This window comes from Dipodomys merriami, unplaced genomic scaffold, assembly GCF_024711535.1.
Source record: "Dipodomys merriami isolate MVZ:Mamm:240054 unplaced genomic scaffold, mDipMer1.0.p SCAF_748, whole genome shotgun sequence".
Lineage (NCBI taxonomy): Eukaryota > Metazoa > Chordata > Mammalia > Rodentia > Heteromyidae > Dipodomys > Dipodomys merriami.
In genome coordinates, this window is record NW_027206344.1 from 403,764 (window position 1) to 428,978 (window position 25,215).

A 25,215-nucleotide genomic window follows, 5' to 3' on the forward strand; every position below is an offset into this window, starting at 1 on the left:
CCAGCCTTTAACCTTGAAAATATGTTTGTTTTTACGGGCAAGATGTGACTCCTGCCGGCAGCAGATAGAAGGGTCTTGTTTTTTAATCCAACTAGACAGTCTATGTCGCTTAATTGGAGAGTTCAGTCCGTTAAGGTTAAGAGATAGGACTGAGAGGTATTTGGGAGTTCCTGCCATGTTATCCACCTTCTTGGGGGCTGTGAAAACTGGGTTCTTCCTAAGGTTCTTGGATTCTCAGTTTGGGTGCAGTTTCTTGGCCTTTGTTGCGTTCTTGTTGGTTTTCTATGTGTAGGACATCTTTAAGAAACTTTTGCAGGGCTGGTTTGGTGGAGATGTATTGTTTCAATTTTTCTTTGCTATGGAAGGTTTTTATTTGGCCTTCAGTTATGAAGGAGAGTTTAGCTGGGTCCAGTATTCTTGGTTGATAGTTGTTTGTTTTTAGGGCATGGCATACGTCATTCCAGGCTCTTCTTGCTTTGATTGTCTCTGCTGAGAAATCTGAGGTGATTCTAATTGGTTTCCCTTTATAGGTGATTAACCTTTTCTCCTTGACAGCTTTAAGGATCTTTTCCTTGGTCTGGGTTGATCCTGTGTGGATTATAATGTGACGGTGGGATGTCCTATTCTGGTCTGGTCTACTTGAGGTTCTAAAAGCTTCTTGTATCTGAATAGGCCTATCTTTTTGTATGTTTGGGAAGTTCTCTGCTAGGATCCTGTTAAACAAATTTCCTAGACCATTAATTTCTGTTTCTAGGTGCTCCTCTACACCCATTATCCGTAGATTGGGCCTTCTGATGGTGTCTTTCAGGTGTTGGATAGATCTATCATATTTCTTGGACTTGTCTTGGATGGTTGTATGTTCTTTCTCTATAATATCTAGGCTGTCTTCAATCCCTGAGATTCGATCTTCTGCATGGTCTAACCTGCTGTCAAGACTCTCTACTTTGTTTTTTATCTCTTTTCCTTCTAATTGGTCAGCTTTGATGGCTTCAAGTTCTTTGTTGAAGCTCTGTTTTAGGTCTTGTATGAATTTCTTTACTTCCTTAATTTGGTGTTCAGTGTTTCTTCTCAAATCACTTAGTTGAATGCTTATGGTTTCTTTGGACTCCCATTCCTTCTGTTGGGTTCCATTCAGCATTCCCTTTGTGGTCTCCCTGACTTCCTTCAGCTCTTTGTTAATGGATTCCATGAATGCCTTTAGTGATCTTTGTGTATTCTCTACCTGGTCTCTTAATTCGTGAATTACTCTTTGATTAGTTTCCTCCCTTCTGTGGGATTCCTGCAGTTCTCTTTTAGTGTTCTCAGCCTGCTCACGCCATTCCTCCCTTTCTCTTTGAGTGTTCTCAAGTGGTTCACGCAAATCCTGTATCAGTTTTTGAGAAGCTTCCTCATGCTTATGATATTCCTGTATAAACTTCTGGGATGCCTCCTCTCTCTCCCTATCACGCTCATACAGAGTCCTTTGTACATTGTCAAACTTTTCATTTATCATGTTTGCTATTAGTGTTTGTAGAGCTATTTGGGAACTCTCCTCTGGATTATTCTTTATCTGTTCTAATCCCTGATTATCAAGGTTGGGAATTGAGATACCCGAATTTGCCATTTTTCTTGTTTTTTTCCGGCTTACTCGGCCCATTTGAGATAAAGATTGCACCAGTTTTGTGCTAGAACACTATCTTAACTCAACCATCAACCAAAGTTTGCATTTGTACAGTCAATAGTCCACAGATACAATCTAGTTCAACAGATACATCTATTCAACATCAAACGACTATATGTTAAAGGACTTCGAACCGCAGAAAAGAAGTTGGAAAGCCAGAAATTATTAGGATTAGGGAGAGATGTGGGTAAAAAATAGGATTAGATTGGTGTGGGGAGGCACAGGGAGAGTTAACTATGTCCTAATCACAGTGCAGGAAATGGGTTGGGTAGGATGCAAGTAGAGAGAGAGAGAGAAAAAGAAGAGAAGGAAAGGGGAATAAAGAGAGACCAGAAAAAGAATAGAAACGTAAAAATTAATGTTATTATAGAGGTTAAAAGACCGTCTATTTAGAGAGGAATGTGAATATGTTCAGAGAAGGGGAGGGACATAGAGGAGATGTGAAAAGCTTTAAGGATGGGAAAGGGGGAAGAAAAGATCAGAAGTTCAGTAGAGCTAGATAAAAAACAAAAAGATAATTAAGAAAGAAAGAAAAAGAGAAAGAAGATAAGAAAAGAAAGGAAAACTCTCATTCACGTATTCCTAAAATAAAAATTATAAGATGAGAAAAAAAAAGTTACTGGAAAACAATTATTTTTTCAGAAGAGGCAAAGATTAAAGATTAATAAAAGTTTTAGAAGGGAAAAAAATATATATATATGGTAACAAAAAACAAGCAAAAAAAGAAAAGAAGAAGAAGAAAAAAAAAGTCTTTTGATTTTCTTTTTGGGGGGGGGAGGAGTGGGAAGAATCCTGTATCTCCCTTTTGTCTGTAACCAGTCTCTTGTTGGAGTCTCTGGTCAGCTTGAGGTCGTGTGGCTTGACTGGTTTCTTAAGTCGGTTGGTTGGAAAAGGCAGAAAAATGCTCTGCTTTACCCAAGATTTTGAGATCCCCCTCCCAGGTTAGTTTTCTGGGACGGTGGTCTGCTTTGAGAGTTACAAAAGAGGGGGATTTGGTGATGAGGCTAGGTTCTGGTTAGAGTTGAGGCCTTTCAACAAACAGTAGCTTTTCCCTGGGGCTATTTTGTGATAAAGCTCACAGCGCCCAGCCTGGAGCCATTCTCAGGGTTTCTGTTTTTCAATTGAGTGTGGTGGCTGCTAGTGGGAGGGGCATCCTCTGGCTCTGGTTACCCAGTGAGGCAAGGCACTCCGATGGCTGGCGCCTGAGCTGGGTGACTTTTCCCTGGATGGAGCTGAGTCTGGCAGGTCACTTCGCCGTTAAGTTCTTGTGACCTGCTAAATGACTCATTTTATTCCAAGGGCTGAGGTGGAGCTAGCAGCTCCTCCGAGCTTTGTCGGTATCCAAGATGGAGATCACCGGTGCTGGGGGGGAGGGGTGGCCTTCCTTCCTCTGCTCCCTGAGGAGTGAGGACGTCGGGCTTGTACTCACGCCGAGTCTTGGATCCTGGGTCGTCTCTGGTCTGCAAACAGCAGGATGAAGGTGTTTGCTCCTTTTCGGTTCTTGTTGGTGTTGAGTAGAATCCGCTCATCCGCTGCGTCTGGCTCCTTCGTCCCCGACTCTCTGTGTCTCAAGTATGACTCCGCGGCGGTGGTCGCCGCCGCGACCCCGCCGCCGGAGCGGCAGCTGATGCGTTTCCTTGGCTTCCCCTCTCTTGTCTAACTCTCTGTCCTGTGATGGCACACTTGGTGTGATTCTCTGGCTTAGGACTGTTGACTGGAACTCTAAAACTTCTTTCTATGCGAGAGCTTGTTCAGATTCCATCTTCTCCTCCGCCATCTTCCCGGAACTCTCTCTTTCACTTTCTTAAACTGCACACTTGATCAGCTAAAATCAAACAACAACTCAATATTACCAGTGTTTGAAATTGAAGACACATAGAATAATCAACAGCTAATAATAAATAGCTAATAATCTACCGAAGTCAATGCACAACAACCCAGATGCTTGCCAAGTCTTTTATTTTTCGCTAACCCTACAATATGCTCTGGTAGATAACAAATTTAAAGTCTACAGATATAATTAGTTCCCACAAGAGTTGGTTATGAGTTACTTCCAAGGAGTGAGTGCAAATTAAGGACTTTCTAGAAGTCAGTAACAGAGTGAATGAAACACTAAGGAGGATATATTTGTCAAGAAATCATGGGAGTATTTAGGAGCTGACAACAGTGGCTGTATGATAGGTGACCAGACAGCAGAAACCACAATCTTAGAGCTAGAGGACCTAAATCCTCCCAGGCATCCTTTAAGTTTGGAATAGGTCCACACATTTCATAAGAGACTATAGCCTGGTGGCCCCCTGCTAAAAACTGAGCAACTGCTACAGAAAAACCACATGCAAACTACTAGCCCAAACTTGTAGCCTACAAAAGTTGGTATACAGTGAGTAAACATTAGATTTCTGGTATCTTGCCACACAACATGACAAAAACATCTCTCAGAATGCTGGTGGCTGACATGTGTAATCCCAGCTACATAGGAATCTGAGATCTGAGGATCAAGATTCAAAGGAATCTCAAGCAGCAATGTCTATGATACTCATATTGACAATAAATAGAAAAAAATACTGGAAATGAGTATGGCACAATACCCTAAGTTGAAGCCCAAGTACCAACATACACACATACACAAAAACACACATTGAAAAATGAAAACATTTGTTAAAAACAACCTGGTATTTTCTTTGCTGTGTGTAAAACTTTAACATGTCTTAAACTTTTCCTTGTGCTTGAAGAAATTTATTAAAATTCTATAACTACACAAGTACACAAATGTGTTGACCATACACATTTTATATACTATATTGCAATTTTTACTGCAAACAGAGGACCTTTCCTACTAATTTAATCTAATTATTGGAGAAACAATCTCATATCTTGATATTTCTCACAATACCTTAGTTGGAATTAAACATAATGTTCTTAATTAATCAAAAGGAAAAACGTACACTATATCTAAAAGGACATTCAATTGAAATCAATTGATTGCAGCACTTAAAAATATTTTATGCTGGGGCTGGGAAGGTGGCTCAGTGGTAGAGCACTTGCCTTGCATGCCTGAGGCCCTGGGTTCGATTCCTCAGCACCACATAAGCAAAAAGAAGAAAAAAGCCAGAAGTGGCGCTGTGGCTCAAGTGGTAGAGCGCTAGCCTTGAGCTGAAGAGCTGAGGGACAGTGCCCAGGCCCAGAAGTTCAGGCTCCACGACCGGACCCCCCCAAAAAAATTTTATGCCAAATGACTACAAGATTCTGATTAAAACTGAAAATTTTGAAGTGTTCTCAATTTCTGCTTCATTTAGACAAAGTACTTAAAGATGTCTTTGATTTTCCATAAAGATATCGTATCCAAAAATTTTCTATATTGTAGAAATTAGTTAACTATAGGCTACCTATAAATTCACATAGATGTTTCTCAATTCACTAGAGCAAAAGAACTATAAATTCTGAACTACGTCTATAAATATCCCATGAAATTATCTAGAACATTCCACTTTTCTCAGAACAATGAAAGCTGCCAACAAACTCGCTAATAGTGAGAGAAGAAAAAAGAGCATGTTTGTGATGGCTGAAATTTTACAAAAGACTTATTCGCATATGGGTACACACACAAAGCCATACAATGTTCAAGTTTACCTGGTAAGAAAAAGAACTCACCCCACAGAGAGAGAAAGACAATTGGCAGGAGGAAGATAGACTGAAGAATTACCTGAAGGCATATCTTCTCACGTTTCCATCCATTTGCTTTGTGGAGTTTTCCTGGTGTCCCATTTCTCACTAAGTCAGACCTCAGGCATCCCAGCGGAATCACTGGCACCCAGGACTCAGGTAACACCATTACTCTGCTCTCCCTGTGCAAAAACCACCAACTAAATGAAAAAGAAAGCAAAGTGGATTTCAGGGTCACATAAAAAAGAACCACACACACACACACACACACACACACACACACACACACACACAGAACCACCTGCTTGGGGAGAAAGAAAACGTGTGTGTGTGTTTGTGTGTGTGTGTGGTGTGTGTGTGTGTGTGTGTGTGTGTGTGTGTGTGTGTGTGTGTGTGGTTTGTGTGTTGGTAGTGGTACTTAAACCCAGGACTTGGGAACTATCCTTTAGGTACTACCCTTTAGCTTTTTTGCTCAAGGCCAGTGCTCTACCACTTGAACCACACTTCACTTTTAGCGTTTTAGTCATGAAGACAAGAGTATCGTAATGTTTCCTACCCAGGCTTGCTTTGAACCTTGATTCTTATATCTCAGCCTCCTAATAGCCAGAATTACATTAATGAATGGCATCTGTGACAGACCAATGTATTGACTTCAAACCCCAATACCAGCCCAAAAACCAAAAGCAAAACCAAACTTTATAGCATATAAATATACTGATATCATATTAAACAAATAGAATGAAATGTGGAGATCTTGGTAAAGGATATCAGAGAATGATTATCATTATTAGTTTTTCTGGCTTAAAAAAACCTAAAATTACTTTTGTAAAAGTAAAATAACTACAGAAACCCCGGGTACCAAGGTATATGTTTCAAATAAAACACCTGTGGAGAACAAATTGAAAATGCAGAGGAAAACTAAGAATTTTAGAATTAAGTGATTGCTACACAGAAAGTATACATGATCATCTGTACCTTCAAACTCTTTCAAATAGGCTACATTACTGACACAAAAACTGTTCTTCTTCTCATTACTTCTCATTTAAAAAACAAGTCTACTTTATTCTCTTTAGGAATGCTTTGAATATTTGATTCACTTTTCCCAAAATGTCACTAAAGAAACTCAGTCTTTCAACAACTCCAAATTTTTTACCTTAGCATTTAAATAATTATGTCATGTATCTTCTTTGGGTTGGGAGTATCAGAACAACTTTTAACTTGTTCTTTTAACTTGTTTGGAAGGTGTATTTTCACAAAAGAGGACAGGGAAACACTTAGTAGATCACCTGATTTAAATGTAAGTGGCTAAAGCTACCAGGACAACTATGTTTATTGCAGCATTATTTACCATAGCTAAGATATGGAACCAACCCAGTTGCTCCTCAGTAGATGAATCTATCAAAACAATGTGATAGACATACATATATATATCTATATATAATGGAATTCTATGCCTCCATCAGAAATACTGATATTGTCCCATTTGTTAGAAAATAGAAAGACTTGGAAAAATTATATTAAGTGAAGTAAGCCAGGAGCTAAGTAACATAGGTCTCATGTTTTTCCTTATTTGCAATAGCTAGTATATATCTTGGACAAGCAGAAGTAGTCAAAAGCTATGTACATATGACCATATAAGATGATGTTAAGCAAAATTAACCCCAAGATAGGACACACGTGGTTTTTTTCTTTCTTGCTATAGTTTTAAAGGTATTTATAATATACTATGTGATTTTTTATTTCTTTGGTATGTTCTTCCCCCATGGTATAACCTCTGTTTTCACTCTGCTGATTCTGGTGCCCTGCATCTTATATATACATTTTTCTAATTTGGGGAGGGGAATGGAAAAAAAAACTAAAATGCTTAAATATGGATACCGATTAACCCATTGTAACAATAAGAGGTACAAGACACTAAATCGAAAATGAACTTTACAACTTTGCGCGTGGGGGAGGGAATGGAAGAATTAGGAAGGTGGGTAGGGAAAGGATGGTAGGGGATAAACAATGCAGGGGATAAAAATGCTCCGTAGGAAATGTAGTCATTACCTTACTCATGTATCTGTAATCCCTCTGTACAGTATCTTTACAATAAAAATATATTTTACTAAAAGAAAAACAATAAATTTAAGTGCTAACTTACTCAAGCGGCTGAGATCTGAGGACAATGGTTTAAAACCAGCTCAGGCAGGAAAGATAGAGACTCTTATCTCTAACTGAAAACCAAAAAGCTGGAAGATGTGACTCAAGTGGGAAGGTGCTAACCTTGAATAAGCAAAAATCGGGGGTGGGGACAGAGGACACCACACAGAGCCTAGCTTCAAACCCAGTGACCACCACACATATACACAAAATTCTAACTAACAGCAATTCATATATACATCATCTGAACTGCCTAATTGGAAATATGCATAAGAATCTAAAAATATTTCATTTTAAGAAATACATTTTAATACATTTTTACTGTAAAAATACTGTATATAGGTGTTACAGTTACATGAGAAAGGAAATGAGTACATTTCCTATCAAGCGTTGTTGCTTCCTTCTTTGTTTTTCCCCTACCATCCCTTCCCTTCCACCTCTACAACTACACTCCTCCTCCCTCCCCCACCTAAATTGTAAAGTTCGTTTTTCTACATAGTGTCTTGTACATCTCATTGTTACAATGGATCAACCTGAATCACTATTTAAGCATTTTGTTTTTTTCCTCCCCTCCCAGGGCACTGGCATCAAATACAGTGAAAATAGGGGTAATACTGTAGGGAAGGAGCATACAAAGAAACAAAAAAATCACATGGTACATTATAAATATGTTATAAAAAATCGCAAGGGAATAAAACAACCTTTGTCGCTATCTTGGGGTCTTAACACGTCTTATCTGGTCATAAGAAATACATTAAAAAAAAAGAAATACATCAACACAAATTTTTATATTTGCAAAATCCACTATTATTTGGGAACATGATATAATGTTTGAAAACTAAGCAAATAAAGGTTGATCCAAATATACATACACCTCTTTCAATTGCACACTTGTAATTTTCCCTTGGATTTTAAGAACAAGATAGTGTTGTTTACATCCTAATGAAAACCAGATGACCCAACTAGTCACAAACACATCAAGATAACAAACAAGGAACGTGTAAGAACTATTTTTTTGGAATCCTTGCTGAATGGTCTAATTTTCGATTTCATTGTAATTTCCCTTTCAGTACAATATGTAATTGGGAATTACAGAATTCCAACCTGTAAGTTTAATGTTTGGGATTTTGTGTTTCTCTCTCTCTCTCTCTCTCTCTCTCTCTCTCTCTCTCTCTCTCTCTCTCTCTCTCTCTCTCTCTCTCTCTCTCTCTCTCTCTCTCTCTCTCTCTCTCTCTCTCTCTCTCTCTCTCTATTTAGGATTGTGCCCATAAATACTAAAGCATTATTTCTATAGTTTTGTAGTGTCATATATATATTTTTCTGAATAGAAAAATTAATAAACTATGTTCAATAAGAGATCCAAATGAGTTTTGTTATGTATTTGATCACCAAGGACTTCAATTATGCAAAAATATTTGGTACATTACATATATTTATACCCATGTAACTGCTGCTGTTTACAAGTATTCTGTAGTTTTTCCCAACATTTTCAATCATGGTTAGAAATTGTACATAGTTGCCAAGCACCAGTGGGTCACGCCTATAATCCTAGCTACTCATGAGGCTGAGAGAAAAGATTGCGGTTCAAAACCAGCCCATGCAGTAAAGTCCATGAGACTCTTATCTGCAATTAACCACCTGAAAACCAGAAGTGGCACTGTGGCTCAAGTTGTAGAGCACCAGCCTTAAGCTGAATCGCTGAGGGACAGTGCCTTCATCCAGAGTTCAAGCCCCAAGACCATAAAAACAAAAACAAACACAAAATTTCTTTAATATGGTCAAAACAGAGATAATAATTCTGGGAATATATTGGCTGGCATAGTTAATTCTTCCTTAAGCAAAAGTACTTTGTGTTTGGATTTAGAAACCCTATTATTAGATCATTTTTCCATAATATCATTTTGGTGCAAGTTAAAGTGTTTGGGCTAAAAAAAGGAAGCTTTGTGATTGTTATGAAAATTTGTCATAAAGCATCACTGCAACTGAAAGTGATCTCTTTTTTGGTGAAGTTCTTCACATGACTCAATGATTAAGTCGTCTAAGATGACATACATTCACTCACAACCTTTCAACAAATCAAAGCAGTCAGACTGAGCATGGTGGTTATTACTAGTTTGGAATGTAGTATGCAAGATGGAATAGCAGGAACCTGAGGGGAGGCTTCAGACCACAGCAACTCACTTGGGTTGAACTAATGTCCCTGATGAATTGATGTTGAAGCCCTCACCACTAAGTTTCCAAGGTTATGCTGTAGGAAAATCCCTTCCCTGCAACAGCTGTATAGTGAGGGAAAGCCTGTCTTATCAAGTTCTACCAATATATTTGTTTCTAGACCATGACTATATATAGCTAGATTAATCAAAACCTAAAAATCTGAAACATTCCAGGATGCTGGAATAAACTTTTCTTTCCATCCTACATTCAGATGTAGGGAGAATTTAAAAAGACGTTCTGGGGCTGGGTTATACTTAAGTGAGAGTATTTGCCTAGCTAATTAAACATCCTAGGTTCAATCATCAATAACACAAAGGAAGAGACAATATCAGATAGGTGGCAAAGCCCAAAAAGTGGAAAGTAATTCAAGTAAAACTCCTGAAATACGGACAGATTCTCCTGGTATGTGTCAGGGAAGTTAGAAGAAGAAAGGCCACCCCCTTCACCTGCCATAGCTACCAAGTGTGTTAGAACTGGACCAATAAAACCTCAGTCAATCAACACTGAAGAAACAAAACCATAAAGGTTGTGGTTTGCTGCAGGGTATTGAGGGAGGCAGGAGGGAGAATTGGGAGAAGGAAGACTGATAATGCCAGCAGCAACATAGGTAAAATCGTCAGAGGCATTATCTTGTGTAGAACTTGGAGAGATGTACATGGGACACAGGAGCAATTCCATTGACATACAGCTGCTGTATGTTAAAATGAACCTTTGTCAAACTCTACTATAAAGCCATAGTAATCAAAACAGCTTGGTATTGGCATAAGAACAGACCTCAGGAACAATGGAATAGAATTGAAAACCCAGAAATGAACCTGCAGACCTATAGCCATCTAATATTCGATAAGGAAGCTAAAACAATAGAATGGAAGAAAGACAGCCTCTTCAGTAATGATGCTGGCAAAATTGGTTAACTACATGTAGAAAACTAAAGCTAGATCCTTATATATCACCCTGCACCAGAATCAACTCCAAATGGATCAAAGACCTTGAACTCAAAGCAGACACTCTGAAAACATTACAGGATGGAATAGGAGAAACCCTAGGTCTCCTTGGCTCAGGTCGAAATTTTCTGAATAGAGACCCGGAAGCACAACAAATCAAAGAAAGGTTGGACAAATGGGATTGCATAAGATTGCAGAGCTTCTGCAGGGCAAATGACATAGCTGGCAAGATCAATAGAAAGCCCACCGATTGGGAGAAGATCTTTACTAGCCATACAACGTACAAGGGTCTCATATCTAAAATATACTTGGAACTCAAAAAATTAAACCACCCAACAACAAATCCTCAAAGAAACAACTGCCCAATAAATAAGTGGGCGAAAGACTTAAAGAGAAGCTTCTCTGAAGAAGAAAGAAGGATGGCCAATAGACACATGAAGAAATGTTCAACATCCCTAGCCATAAAAGAAATGCAAATCAAAACAACATTGAGATATCACCTCACTCCAGTTAGAACAGCAAAAATCAAGAACTCTAACAACAACAGATGCTGGAGGGGATGTGGACAGAAAGGAACCTTACTTCATTGTTGGTGGGAATGTAAACTTGTTCAACCACTTTGGAAAGCAGTATGGAGATTCCTTAAAAGTCTTCACATAGATCTCCCCTATGATCCAGCATTCCCACTTTTGGGCATTTACCCAAATGTTTACAAACAAGACCACACTAAAGCCACCAGCACAACTATGTTTATTGCAGCATTATTTACCATAGCTAAGATATGGAACCAACCCAGATGCCCCTCAGTAGATGAATGGATCAAGAAAATGTGGTATATATACACAATGGAATTCTATGCCTCCATCAGAAAGAATGACATTTCCCCATTTGTTAGGAAATGGAAAGGTTTGGAAAAAATTATATTAAGTGAAGTAAGCCAGGCCCAAAGAAGCATAGGTCTCATGGTTTCCCTTATTTGCAATATCTAGTATAGGTATGAGTCAAGCGGAAAAGCTCAGATAATGTGATGTTAGGAAAATGAACCCTTAAATATGTATTTTAATGTTTTCGTTTCTTTCATTCATGTGTTTCTAACGCATTTATAAGATTATTTCTTTGTTGCTTTGTATGTCCCTCCCCCACAGTTTAACCCCTGCTTTCACTATATTTGATGTCAGTATAACATGTGGAGGAGATGGGGACAAACAAGTCGTTTAAGGATTCAGGTGGACCTGTTGCAACAATGAGAAGTACAAAATGTCATGTCAAAACCAACTTTACAATGTCGGTGTGGGGGGTGGAGGGGGGTATGATTGGGTGGGGGGAGGGGGGAGGCTGGGAAGGGAGGTGAAGGGTAAACAAAGGAGGAGGCTGCAATGCTTGGTAAGAAATGTATGCATTATCCTGCCCATGTAATTGTAGCCCCTCTGTACAGTATGTTCTCAAATAAAATAAAATTAATTTAAAAAAAATGAACCTTTGCAAGCTAACATCTCAATTGATAGACATATACCTTCAGTCAGAATATATGTATGGATATATCCAAAAATAGGAAGAAAGTAATACCACAGAGCATAAACAGTTCAACTTGAGCAAAGTATTGGTCCCAGCTAATACACCAGAATGCTGCTTCCTTACCTCCCTTCCGTGTATTCTCTGGATATGGTTATAATGTGTATGGCTTGGAAGTGAACTAAAGATAACTGGTGCTGGGTAGAAGAACCTTATTTTTTATTATGGAAGCTTGCTATTTTTATAACATGGTAATTGGATTTAACACAATCAAAGTACCATAGTAACTGATCTCCCCTTCCTGGATGAATGAGCAAATATTAATGATTAAATATTAATAACAGCATCCTTGTACATATCGAAATGACACTGCCTGGCTGCTTTGGCATCTCCCTCTATGGAGCTCTCACCATTCAAACGTAACAGATTTGGTAAAATATTGTTAGGTTGAGATTTACTTGCCTTCATTCAGTCATCCAGTGATTGTGGGATATGTTTTTTGTTTTGTTGTTTTGATTTTTTTCCCTTCCTGCTCCCGTGCCTCCATTTTCAAATGATTTATAGCTGAAGATCAATAAGAGGATGAGTACTTAGAACTGTCCCACTGATGGAAGGAAATATTCATGTGAATGTACACACCAAAGCACAAAACCCTTAATCCTCCTTTTGGTTCCTTCAGAGAGAAGGCTGTTGGGAACATACTTGCCTTGAAAGGGGCCATCTGGCCATGGTACCTGGACTGACAGGGACCAAGAAGATGGAGGACTAGGAGGTGAAGAACAATAAGCCTTTGGGCAGGGAATTTTTGTAGCACCTAGAAGCTGTGTTCAAACCCCAGCACTAGAAGAAGAAAGAGGTAAAGAAACGGAAGAGGAAAAAACAAGGACCTAGTGTTTGAGTGCATTTACATATTACCTATGCCTCATGGGTAAAGGTGATATGAGTCTGTAACGCCAGATGTGGCCCATTCTAACTTCCTGTCTTCACAATAAACCTCTTCTCAGGTGCCAGAGGATTATGCCCCTTCCAGGTGAATAGTTAGAGTTCCTTTCTTCTAGTCTAAATTGTGGGGCATGGGAACTCTAACCTGCTAGGCTTAACCCCGACAGAGCACAGATGAGCATAGTACATGGAGAGAGACATACTTGACAGCCCTATTTCCAGTTAAGTGTGCCCAACCCCTTTCCTTGATCCCCTCTGCTAGGCTCCTTGTCCCATACTTCCCCCTCATCAGCCCACCTCCCGCCCCCACCTGCTGGCCCATGGTCACCCCGTGTTTCCTAAGCCCACCACCATGCTATGTGCCCTACTACCACTTTTGGATTGGACTGCTTCTTGAGGCCAGATACCCCCTCATAGCTGCATCCATTCTCCTGACCCAATCATCTCACAGCCAAACTTTTACCTCCACCCCACCTTTCTGGCCCCACCCCTTCCGGCCCCACCCCTTCTGGCCCCACTGCTTTCTCTTCACTGCCTGGCCCAGTCCTTCCCGTGGAAACACTTGCATGGGATGGGAAATGTGTACTTGCCCAGCACTCACTACACAATGCTAGTTGCCAGAATATTCTGAACATGAGCTATAGCTGCCACAGAGAAGGAAGGCCCAGGTCAGAGTCAGTCCCTCCTACCTGCCTGGCTAAGGCCTGGACAGCCCCAGGGCTCTCTGTTTTACCTGAGTTCACTGGCAGTTGCAGGGATGGAGATGCAGACATTGCCTCAATCTCCTCAACCAGTGCTGCATCTTCCTGGGGGATCTTCAGCTTCACTATCTGGATCTCCATCCTTCTATTGAGTGTGGGCCCAGCCACAGATAATATCCCATGAGGACTGTGATTTGATGTTACAGAGCCCCCTCTCCTAACCCACTCTCTTTTTCATTTTCTTCTCTGCTCCCCTGTGGGAGCCTCCCATCTAAGCTCAGTTTCAACTGAAGTTTGCCCATACACTCTTCCTGGGCCCCAATATCCCCTGCCAGGTTCCCCCTTCCACCACCACCAGGCCCACCCACATCCTATGCTCTTCATCACACTGCCCACCCATACTCCATTCTCTGGCCCTCCATTGTCCCACAAACTTTCGTTGGGTTAGAGATGTGTGGACCCAGTTGCCAAAGACAACCCTAGAAAACCCAGTTCCAGGGTAATAGCGCCTCACTCCCACCAATCTCCTCTTCCCCACACCTGTTGTTCTGAACCTCACCCTAATCCCGGCCCTGCCCCTCTCAGTGTAAGAAGTTTCATGGGTGAGGGGATGTAGCTCCTCCATTGATGGAAGATAGGAGCTTAGAGTTCACTCCATCCCCTCATGGTCATGGTCTCAGTAGTCACCGTTTCTATGAAGCAACTGATGGAGGGATTGGAGCTGAGGAAGCTGCCACCTTTCCCACCTCTGCATCTGTTCAGGGACGTGGTCCTCCAGGGCCTCTTAGGCTTCACCAGCCAGCCAACTTCCAATTAAAAGGTCAGTGTGGAGTCAACTGCTGGAGCCATCACCAAAGACCCAGATTCAATGTAAGTGAGTGTTCTCCTCTCACCCCCCTCCATTGCCCTTTACTCCATTCTCTCCTGTGCCCCCCAGCAGGAGCCGTCCCTGGGACAGGGTTCTTAAATGTTAAGTGGGCTGAACCCTTCTTCTTCTCTTCCTTTCTATTGCTAGGTTCTCCACCCATGTCCCTCTTCCTCACTACCCCCTACCACCCCCTTCCTCACCCCATGCTTCCCCTTCCCCCAACCAATTGTTTCCCCTGCCCACCCCAAACCATGCTTCCTCATCCTAGGGGCTCCCCTATTCTTTACTTTCCCCACACCATCCCCCATCCCTTGCTTCCCCTGCCACCCATTCCCACCTGCCCCCCATCCCTGCCCCTCCTGAGTGAAGGGATGTGTGTGGCATGCACATAGGTAGGCGATGCAATTGGACTGAACCAAGATAAAACAGTCATTGGAGAAGGAAATCAGGGAATCAGAGTCTTCCCTGTCCACCATTCCACCTTGTAGCATGCTTAGTTGTTCAGTTCCACCGCATCTGCTGGTACTGGAGTTAATGTTGCTGCCTTTTCAACAACACCATGGGGTACCACCACTTTACTGATCAGTGTGGGCCCATCTGCAGGAGCCATCACTGGACAGCCCTGGATCAAGGTAAATGGGGCCTAATTCATCCCAGCTTTTCCCTTCTCCCTGCCCATCCTTATCCCCACTCACTTCAGACCCTGGTGTCCCGCCCACTCTTCCCCTCCCTGTCCACCTCCTGGCTCAACCCCTCCTGTGAGAACATGATTGGGTGAGGGGATATGTGTGTGTGTCAACTCACAACACACAGAAGTGGTACCAGACTGGTCTGAACCCAGTTGTGAAGGCCACAGTCTCTGGATAAATTCATATTAATATTACTGAAATTTATATCCCAATATAAGCAACATAGGTATTTTAAGGAATTGATCATTAAAGCCTTAGATACCTAATGGATGAAGAATGGAGTGTGCTCCACCTCCACTCCCAGCAATGGCTTGTAGAGCTCCAGGGTTCCTTGTATTCTCCATTTCCACTGGCATTTATGGGACTGGAGATGCAGTCCTTGCCTCCCTCTCTCAACAGATTTTATGCCTGCCACAGCCACTTGGTAAGCCTCAGGGATCTTCAGCTATACTATATGAACTTCCTGCTCAGTGTGCACTCACCTGTGACAGCCATCCTCAGAGGACCCCACGAGGTAAGTGAGACCCCTGTCCTTGATTCTTTGTTTTTCCATTTTTACCTCTGACCCTTGTGGCAGCCATTCCAGGACAGCCCTGTTTTGAGATGATTTGGTCCCACCCCCTCTCCCAAACTCCCATACCACCTGCCAAGCCTCCCAACCACCAGTTTGAGCTGGACATATGCTATAGCAGGTGCCAGAGAAAGAAGGCTGAGGATGGGATCTTCCCCACCTCCTCTCTTGGCTATGGCCTGTTTAGCTGAAGGTTATGGGGGTTATGTGTATTCACAATATGTTATTGGCTGCTTCATGCCAATTCACAATACCCTGACAGTATCCTCAAACTTGACATTCAAGTCAAACTCCATGAATTTATCCTACTATTCCAAATTACTAAAATTTACTGGACCTAGAAACCAAAAAAATATAATCCACCTTGCTATTTTAGTAGCAATAGACATCATGAAAATAGATTTCCAGCTTTTGCTGGGTAGTTGGAGATAAGAATTTCAATCACTTTCCTACTCAGGCTAGCTTTGAGTTGTGATCCTCATATGTCAACTTTCTGATTAGCTAGTAATACACACATAAACCAATAACCAATGGCTCATTTGGAAACTATAATTTTCTCTTTCTCCCATCAATGATTTATTTATTTATTTATTATATTATTGTGAAAATATCATACAGTGGGGTTACAATTACATGGGCAAGATAGTGAGTACGTTTCTTATCAAGCATTTCTGCCTCCTCCTGTGTTTCTCCATACCATCCCTTCCCCTCTCCACCGCCACACTCCCAAACCTCCACACCCCCCTACCACCAGTCCTCGACCTCTCATCCCCCACCGCACCAAAGTCATAAAGTTCATTTTTCAAAATAACGTGTTGTACATCTCATTGTTGTAATAGGTTCACCTGTAACCCTATTCAAACAATTTGTTTTTTCCCTTCACAAATTATATCAACATCAAATACAGAGATATCAGGGCTTATAACATGGGGGAGGTACATACAAAGCAACAAATAAATCATCTTATAAAAATGTTAGAAAAACTAGCAAGAAATAAAAATCATTTGCGTCCTTATCTTGGGGTTCATTTCACCTAACATCAACTTATCTGACCATTTCTGGTTGTCTCAGACATATATTAGTTATTGCAATTAAGGGAAACAATGGGACCTGTGTTTCTTTGGGCCTGGCTTACTTCACTTAATATAATTTATTCCAAGTCTTTCCATGTACTAACAAATGGGGCACTGCATTCTTTCTGATGGAGGCATAGAATTCCATTGTATAACGGGAAACAAAGGAGGAGGCAATAATGCTTGATAAGAAATGTACTCATTACCTTGCCCATGTACTTGTAACCCCTCTGTACGGTATTTTCACAATAAAAAAATAAAAAGAATAAAAAAAGACTTACAGAGAAACTTGTCTGAAGAGGAAAGTAGGATGGCCAATAGACACATTTAGAAATGCTCAACATCCCTAGCCATAAAAGAAATGAAAATCAAAACAACATTGACAATCCACCTAACCCCAATCACAATGGCTATAATCAAGAACTCAAAAACAATAGATGCTGGAGGGGATTTAGACCAAAGAAACCCTACTGCATTGTTGGTGGGAGTGTAAACTTGTTCAACCACTTTGGAAAGCATTATGGAGGTTCCTCCAAAGACTTCACATAGAGCTACCCTATGACCCAGCAATCCCACTTTTGGGCATTTACCCAAATGATCACATCCAAGACCATACTAAAGCTACCAGCACAGCTATGTTTATTGCACCATTATTTACCATATCTAAGATATGGAACCAACCTAGATGCCCTTCAGTAGATGAATGGATAAATCACACTTTTGCATGTAATTTATCATCTTAAGGAGAGTCTGCTTCTACATCTTTCATCCTATATGACAAACCCTTATTTTTTGTTTCTCTGTTTGCTGAATAAACGTATTCCTGGAAATAGGATACTCACAGCAAATCTGGGTTTAAATTCCACTTTTTACATTTCAAATATAATAAAAACTTTGTTTTTACTAGTCGTTTTCTAAAACTGAGTGATGTTCGTGCACACTGATATTTTGGTGCCTTTAAGTAAATTGAGACTTGATGTGGTAGTTTTCGTGTCTAATTGACTTATCCATTAGATTATTCATTTATAAACATGTGCATTGCAGTTTTTATTCATTTATTTATTTATTTTGTTGGTCTTGGGGCTTGAACTATGGGCTTGGGTGCTATCCCTCACCTCTTCAGCTCAATGAGAACTCACTGCTGCTTGAGCCACAGCACGATTTCCGGCTTTCTAGTGGTTTATTGGAGATAAGCGTCTCACAGACTCTCCTACCCAGGATGGCTTTGATCTCAGCCTATTGAGTACCTAAGATTACAGGCGTGATCAACTTACACTCGGCTTTTTAAAATTTATTTGTATAAAATAGTCCCCAAGGATTTACTTCAAATTGATAATGGGAGAGTTTTTCTTCCTGTTCCAAACTTTATATTTATTTCAGGAAAAGCACTAGAAATACATGTTGTTTACTTGAGCAACATAAAAGATGGAAACATATTTCTAAAGAGAATGGATTTATTGATTAAAACATAGAAAAGAGTAAAATTATCAGGTTTCAAGCTTGGTACTACATAAATTTCATGAGAATGTAGCTCATGATGAGAATCAGAGATAAATTCATATTAATATTACAGAGATTTACATCACAATAAGAGCAATATAGGTATATTAAGGAATTGGTCATTCAAAGCCCTAGATACCTAATGGATGAAGAATGGAATTCAAACAAGTAGAGGTAAGCAATTTAACATGCACCTATTATGACTGTATAGTACAAATATGAAAGAAATGGAGCTTTTTCCTTTCTGAAGAAGAAAGTTTAGCAAGTAAGTTCAATGTAAGGCATCAGTTGAAATGAATCTAAAGTCTTTTACTCCAAGATATCCAGAGTACTCTACTCATCTTCTGAAAAGTAAATAAGTAATTATATTAATTACCTTTGCTTAATATTAATTTACTTGTAGCAAATAGGTTAAAATGTCTGTTCTCTTTCTTTCAATGTAGTAACATACATTTCATATTCTTTCTCTCTTCATACAAGCCTGACATCACTATTTCAAAGTAACACAAACAGAAAAACAAAAATCACCTGGCACAATAATCACAAATCCTAAATTATGTGAAAAAACCTATAATATAAAAATTAAGGGGCTGGGAAGGTGGCTCAGTGGTAGAGTGCTTATCTTGCATTCCTGAGGCCCTGAGTTTGAATACTCAGCACCACATAAGCAAAAAGAAAAAAGCCAGAAGTGGCAATGTGGCTCAAGTTATAGAGCACTAGCCTTGAGCTGAAGAGCTGATAGACAGTGCCCAGTCCTAGAGTTCAGGCCCCACGACTGGAACCTCCCCCCCAAAAATGAAACCTGGTGGTTCCACGAAGATGGACGAGAAGCTGGAGGCTAAACAAGCTCTCACATAGAAAGCAGTTTTAGTGTTCCCGTGAACAGTCCTAGGCCAAAGATTTACACTAAGTGTGCCACCATAGTACAGAGAGTTTGGCTAGAGAGGGAAAATGCAGGCAAGGAGACAGATCTGAGCACTTGCCAGCAGTCATGGTTGAAGCAGCAGTGGTGGCAACCATACTCGTCATACATACAATACAGAAAGTCCCGGACAAAGGTGCCAGATAGAGCGAGCAAGTGCATTCTACACAATATCAGCAAGAACTGACAAGGAGCAGATATCTTCATCCTGCAGATAGCAGACCAGAGATTACCCAGGAACCAAGACTCCGGGTGTGAGTAGAACCCTGACATCCTTACTCCTTCTCAGGGAGCAGAAGAGGGAAGGCCACTCCTCCAACGCCACAACTTAAGATCTCCATCTTTTTGTGTGTGTGAGAATACCATACAGAGGAGTTACAATTACATGGGCAAGATAATGAGTACATTTCTTATCAAGCATTGTTGTCTCCTTTTGTTTCCCCTTACCATCCCTTCCCATACTCTTCCCCCCCCCAACGTTCCCCTTAACACCTACCGAAGTTGTTAAGTTCGTTTTTTGACATAACAACTTGTACATCTCATTGTTGCAATGGGTCCACCTGCATGCATAGCTAAACAATTTGTTTTTACCCTTCCCCTCCACAAATTATACCAACATCAAATACAGTGAAAGCATAGGTTATAGTATGGGGGAGGGACATAAAAAACAACAAAGAAATCATCTTATAAATATGTTAGAAACATTTGCATGAAAGAAAAAAAAACATTTGAATAGTTATCTTGGGGTTCATTTCTGTAACATCAACTTATCTGAACTTTTCTGCTTGACTCAGACATATACTAGATATTGCAAATAAGGCAAACCATGGGACCTATGTTTCTTTGGGCCTGGCTTACCTCACATAATATAATTTTTTCCAAATCTTTCCATTTCCTAACAAATGGGGTAATATCATTCTTTCTGATGGAGGCATAGAATTCCATTATGGATATATAACACATTTTCTAGATCCATTCATCTACTGAGGTGCATCTAGGTTGGTTTCATACCTTAGCTGTGGTAAATAATGCTGCAATAAACACAGTCATGCTGGTAGCTTTACTGTGGTCTTGTTTGTGATCATTTGGGTAAATGCCCAAAAGTGGGATTGCTGGATCATAGGGGAGCTCTATGTGGAGTCTTCTGAGGAACCTCAATACTACTTTCCAAAGTGGTTGACCAAGTTTACACTCCCACCCACAATGGAGTATGGTTCCATTCTGTCCACATCCCCTTCAGCATCTGTTGTTATTAGAGTTCTTGATTATAGCGATTCTAACTGGGGTGAGGTGGTATCTCAATGTTGTTTTGATTTGCATTTCTTTTTTGGCTAGAGAGGTTGAATATTTCTTCATGTGTCTACTGGCCATCCTTCTTTCTTCTTCAGAGAAGTTTCTCTTTAAGTCTTTTCTGTATGCCAAAAATGAGAGAAGTGTTGCTGAAATCAGGAAAACAATTACATTCAGAATAGCAACAAAAAAATAAAATACCAAGGAATTAACTTAACCAAAGAAGTGAAGGACCTCTATGATGAAAACTTTAAAAACCTGAAAAAGGAATTCAGAACAGAACTTAGGAAGTGGCAAAAACTCCCATGCTTGTTCCTGGATTGGAAAAATCAACATTGTGAAAATGGCAATACTTCCCAAGGCTATCTACAAATTCAGTGCAATACTTGTCAATATTCCAACCGCATTCTTCAAGGAAATAGAAGAAGCAATCCAAAAATTCATATGTTACAATAAAAGACCCTGAATAGCAAAAAAAATCCTTAACAGAAAGAACAGTGCTGGAGGAATATCAATACCAAATATCAAACTCGAACAATGGGATAGAATTGAAAACCTAAAAATGAACCTAAAGACCTATAGTTATCTAATCTTCAATAAGGGAGCTAAAAAAAATAGAATAGAAGAAAGACAGCCTCATCAGTAAATTGTGCTTGCAAAATTGGTTAACTACTTTTAGAAAACTAAAGCTAGATCCTTATATATCACCCTGCACCAGAATCAACTCCAAATGGATCAATGTCAAAGCAGATACTCTGAAAACATTACAGAATGGAATTGGAGAAACCCTAGGTCTCCTTGGCACAGGCTGAAATTTTCTTAATAGAGACCCAGAAACACAACAAATCAAAGAAAGGTTGGACAAATGGGATTGTTTCATATGTAAAACATACCTGGAACTTAAAAAACTAAATCCCCCAAAAACAAATCTTCAAAGAAACAAGATCTCCATCTTGATGGAAATCTAGCTAGCTGTCAGGCTGAGCAGCTAGCTTCAACTCAGGCCTTGGAAGAAAACAAAAGAGTCATTTAGCAAGTCACAGGAACCTGACCTGACCTGCCATAATCAGCTCCACCTAGGGGAAAGTAACCAAGCCCAGGCAGTAGAAGCTCCTCCTCCTCAGGAGTCGCTTTCTTCACTGTGTAAACAGAGCCAGAGGCTGCCCCTCCCTACAGCATATTAGACAATTAAAGGAAATTCAGTAAACATAAACCCTGACAATGGCTCCAGGCTGGGCTCTGTGAGTGTCTTAGAAGCTAGCCCCCCAAGGAAAACCTATACCTTGCTGAAAGGCCTCAACTCTACCCAGAACCAAGCCTAAACACAGCATCTCCCAACTAGAGGAGAGAGCCATCTTCCTGTTTTGTGATACTCAAAGCAGATCTCCCTCCCACTGCACTAGCCTGGGAGGAGGATTACAAAATCCTGGGTAAAGCAGAGCATTTTTCTGCCTGCTCAGACAAACTGACTTAAGAAACCAATCAAAGCACGTGAAAACCAAACACCATAGCAGACCAGAGACTCAACCAAGAGAGTTGATACAGACAAAAGTGAGAAACAGGATCTTCCCCTCCACCTCCCCCGATAAAAAAACAAATCAAAGAACTATTTTTTACCTATTTTTTATTTTCAATTTTTTAAAAATTGTTTTCTATTAATCTTTTATTTTTCCTCTTAAAATTTTTATTAAGGTGTATATGTATGTGTGCTGTTTTTGTCTCTACTGACCTTTCAGTCCTTTTTTTTTCTTTCTCATTTTCTTCATTTTTCTTCTCTTTTGTCCTTTTGTGCGCGACTTAATTGCTGTTCTGCTCATCCTCAGATATATCCGTCGTCAATTATTACACCTTATCTACCATACTGTACACACTTAATACAGAAATTTATTACTCAATTCAAATACTCTCAGGCTTAAATTCCTTAGTAGCAGTATTATATCTTTATGCCTATATAATTTTTTTAAGAATGAGATGTACAAGTCATTATGTGGAAAAAGGAACTTTAGAATTTTGGTGGGTGGAATGTTTGGGTGGGGGGGTGGGAGGAGGATGGGAAGGGATGGGAATGGGAAACAAAGGAGGAGGCTACAATGCTTGATAAGAAATGTACTCATTATCTTGCCCATGTACTTGTAACCCCTCTGTACGGTATTTTCACAATAAAAAAATAAAAAGAATAAAAAAAGACTTACAGAGAAACTTGTCTGAAGAGGAAAGTAGGATGGCCAATAGACACATTTAGAAATGCTCAACATCCCTAGCCATAAAAGAAATGAAAATCAAAACAACATTGACAATCCACCTAACCCCAATCACAATGGCTATAATCAAGAACTCAAAAACAATAGATGCTGGAGGGGATTTGGACCAAAGAAACCCTACTGCATTGTTGGTGGGAGTGTAAACTTGTTCAACCACTTTGGAAAGCATTATGGAGGTTCCTCCAAAGACTTCACATAGAGCTACCCTATGACCCAGCAATCCCACTTTTGGGCATTTACCCAAATGATCACATCCAAGACCATACTAAAGCTACCAGCACAGCTATGTTTATTGCACCATTATTTACCATATCTAAGATATGGAACCAACCTAGATGCCCTTCAGTAGATGAATGGATAAATCACACTTTTGCATGTAATTTATCATCTTAAGGAGAGTCTGCTTCTACATCTTTCATCCTATATGACAAACCCTTATTTTTTGTTTCTCTGTTTGCTGAATAAACGTATTCCTGGAAATAGGATACTCACAGCAAATCTGGGTTTAAATTCCACTTTTTACATTTCAAATATAATAAAAACTTTGTTTTTACTAGTCGTTTTCTAAAACTGAGTGATGTTCGTGCACACTGATATTTTGGTGCCTTTAAGTAAATTGAGACTTGATGTGGTAGTTTTCGTGTCTAATTGACTTATCCATTAGATTATTCATTTATAAACATGTGCATTGCAGTTTTTATTCATTTATTTATTTATTTTGTTGGTCTTGGGGCTTGAACTATGGGCTTGGGTGCTATCCCTCACCTCTTCAGCTCAATGAGAACTCACTGCTGCTTGAGCCACAGCACGATTTCCGGCTTTCTAGTGGTTTATTGGAGATAAGCGTCTCACAGACTCTCCTACCCAGGATGGCTTTGATCTCAGCCTATTGAGTACCTAAGATTACAGGCGTGATCAACTTACACTCGGCTTTTTAAAATTTATTTGTATAAAATAGTCCCCAAGGATTTACTTCAAATTGATAATGGGAGAGTTTTTCTTCCTGTTCCAAACTTTATATTTATTTCAGGAAAAGCACTAGAAATACATGTTGTTTACTTGAGCAACATAAAAGATGGAAACATATTTCTAAAGAGAATGGATTTATTGATTAAAACATAGAAAAGAGTAAAATTATCAGGTTTCAAGCTTGGTACTACATAAATTTCATGAGAATGTAGCTCATGATGAGAATCAGAGATAAATTCATATTAATATTACAGAGATTTACATCACAATAAGAGCAATATAGGTATATTAAGGAATTGGTCATTCAAAGCCCTAGATACCTAATGGATGAAGAATGGAATTCAAACAAGTAGAGGTAAGCAATTTAACATGCACCTATTATGACTGTATAGTACAAATATGAAAGAAATGGAGCTTTTTCCTTTCTGAAGAAGAAAGTTTAGCAAGTAAGTTCAATGTAAGGCATCAGTTGAAATGAATCTAAAGTCTTTTACTCCAAGATATCCAGAGTACTCTACTCATCTTCTGAAAAGTAAATAAGTAATTATATTAATTACCTTTGCTTAATATTAATTTACTTGTAGCAAATAGGTTAAAATGTCTGTTCTCTTTCTTTCAATGTAGTAACATACATTTCATATTCTTTCTCTCTTCATACAAGCCTGACATCACTATTTCAAAGTAACACAAACAGAAAAACAAAAATCACCTGGCACAATAATCACAAATCCTAAATTATGTGAAAAAACCTATAATATAAAAATTAAGGGGCTGGGAAGGTGGCTCAGTGGTAGAGTGCTTATCTTGCATTCCTGAGGCCCTGAGTTTGAATACTCAGCACCACATAAGCAAAAAGAAAAAAGCCAGAAGTGGCAATGTGGCTCAAGTTATAGAGCACTAGCCTTGAGCTGAAGAGCTGATAGACAGTGCCCAGTCCTAGAGTTCAGGCCCCACGACTGGAACCTCCCCCCCAAAAATGAAACCTGGTGGTTCCACGAAGATGGACGAGAAGCTGGAGGCTAAACAAGCTCTCACATAGAAAGCAGTTTTAGTGTTCCCGTGAACAGTCCTAGGCCAAAGATTTACACTAAGTGTGCCACCATAGTACAGAGAGTTTGGCTAGAGAGGGAAAATGCAGGCAAGGAGACAGATCTGAGCACTTGCCAGCAGTCATGGTTGAAGCAGCAGTGGTGGCAACCATACTCGTCATACATACAATACAGAAAGTCCCGGACAAAGGTGCCAGATAGAGCGAGCAAGTGCATTCTACACAATATCAGCAAGAACTGACAAG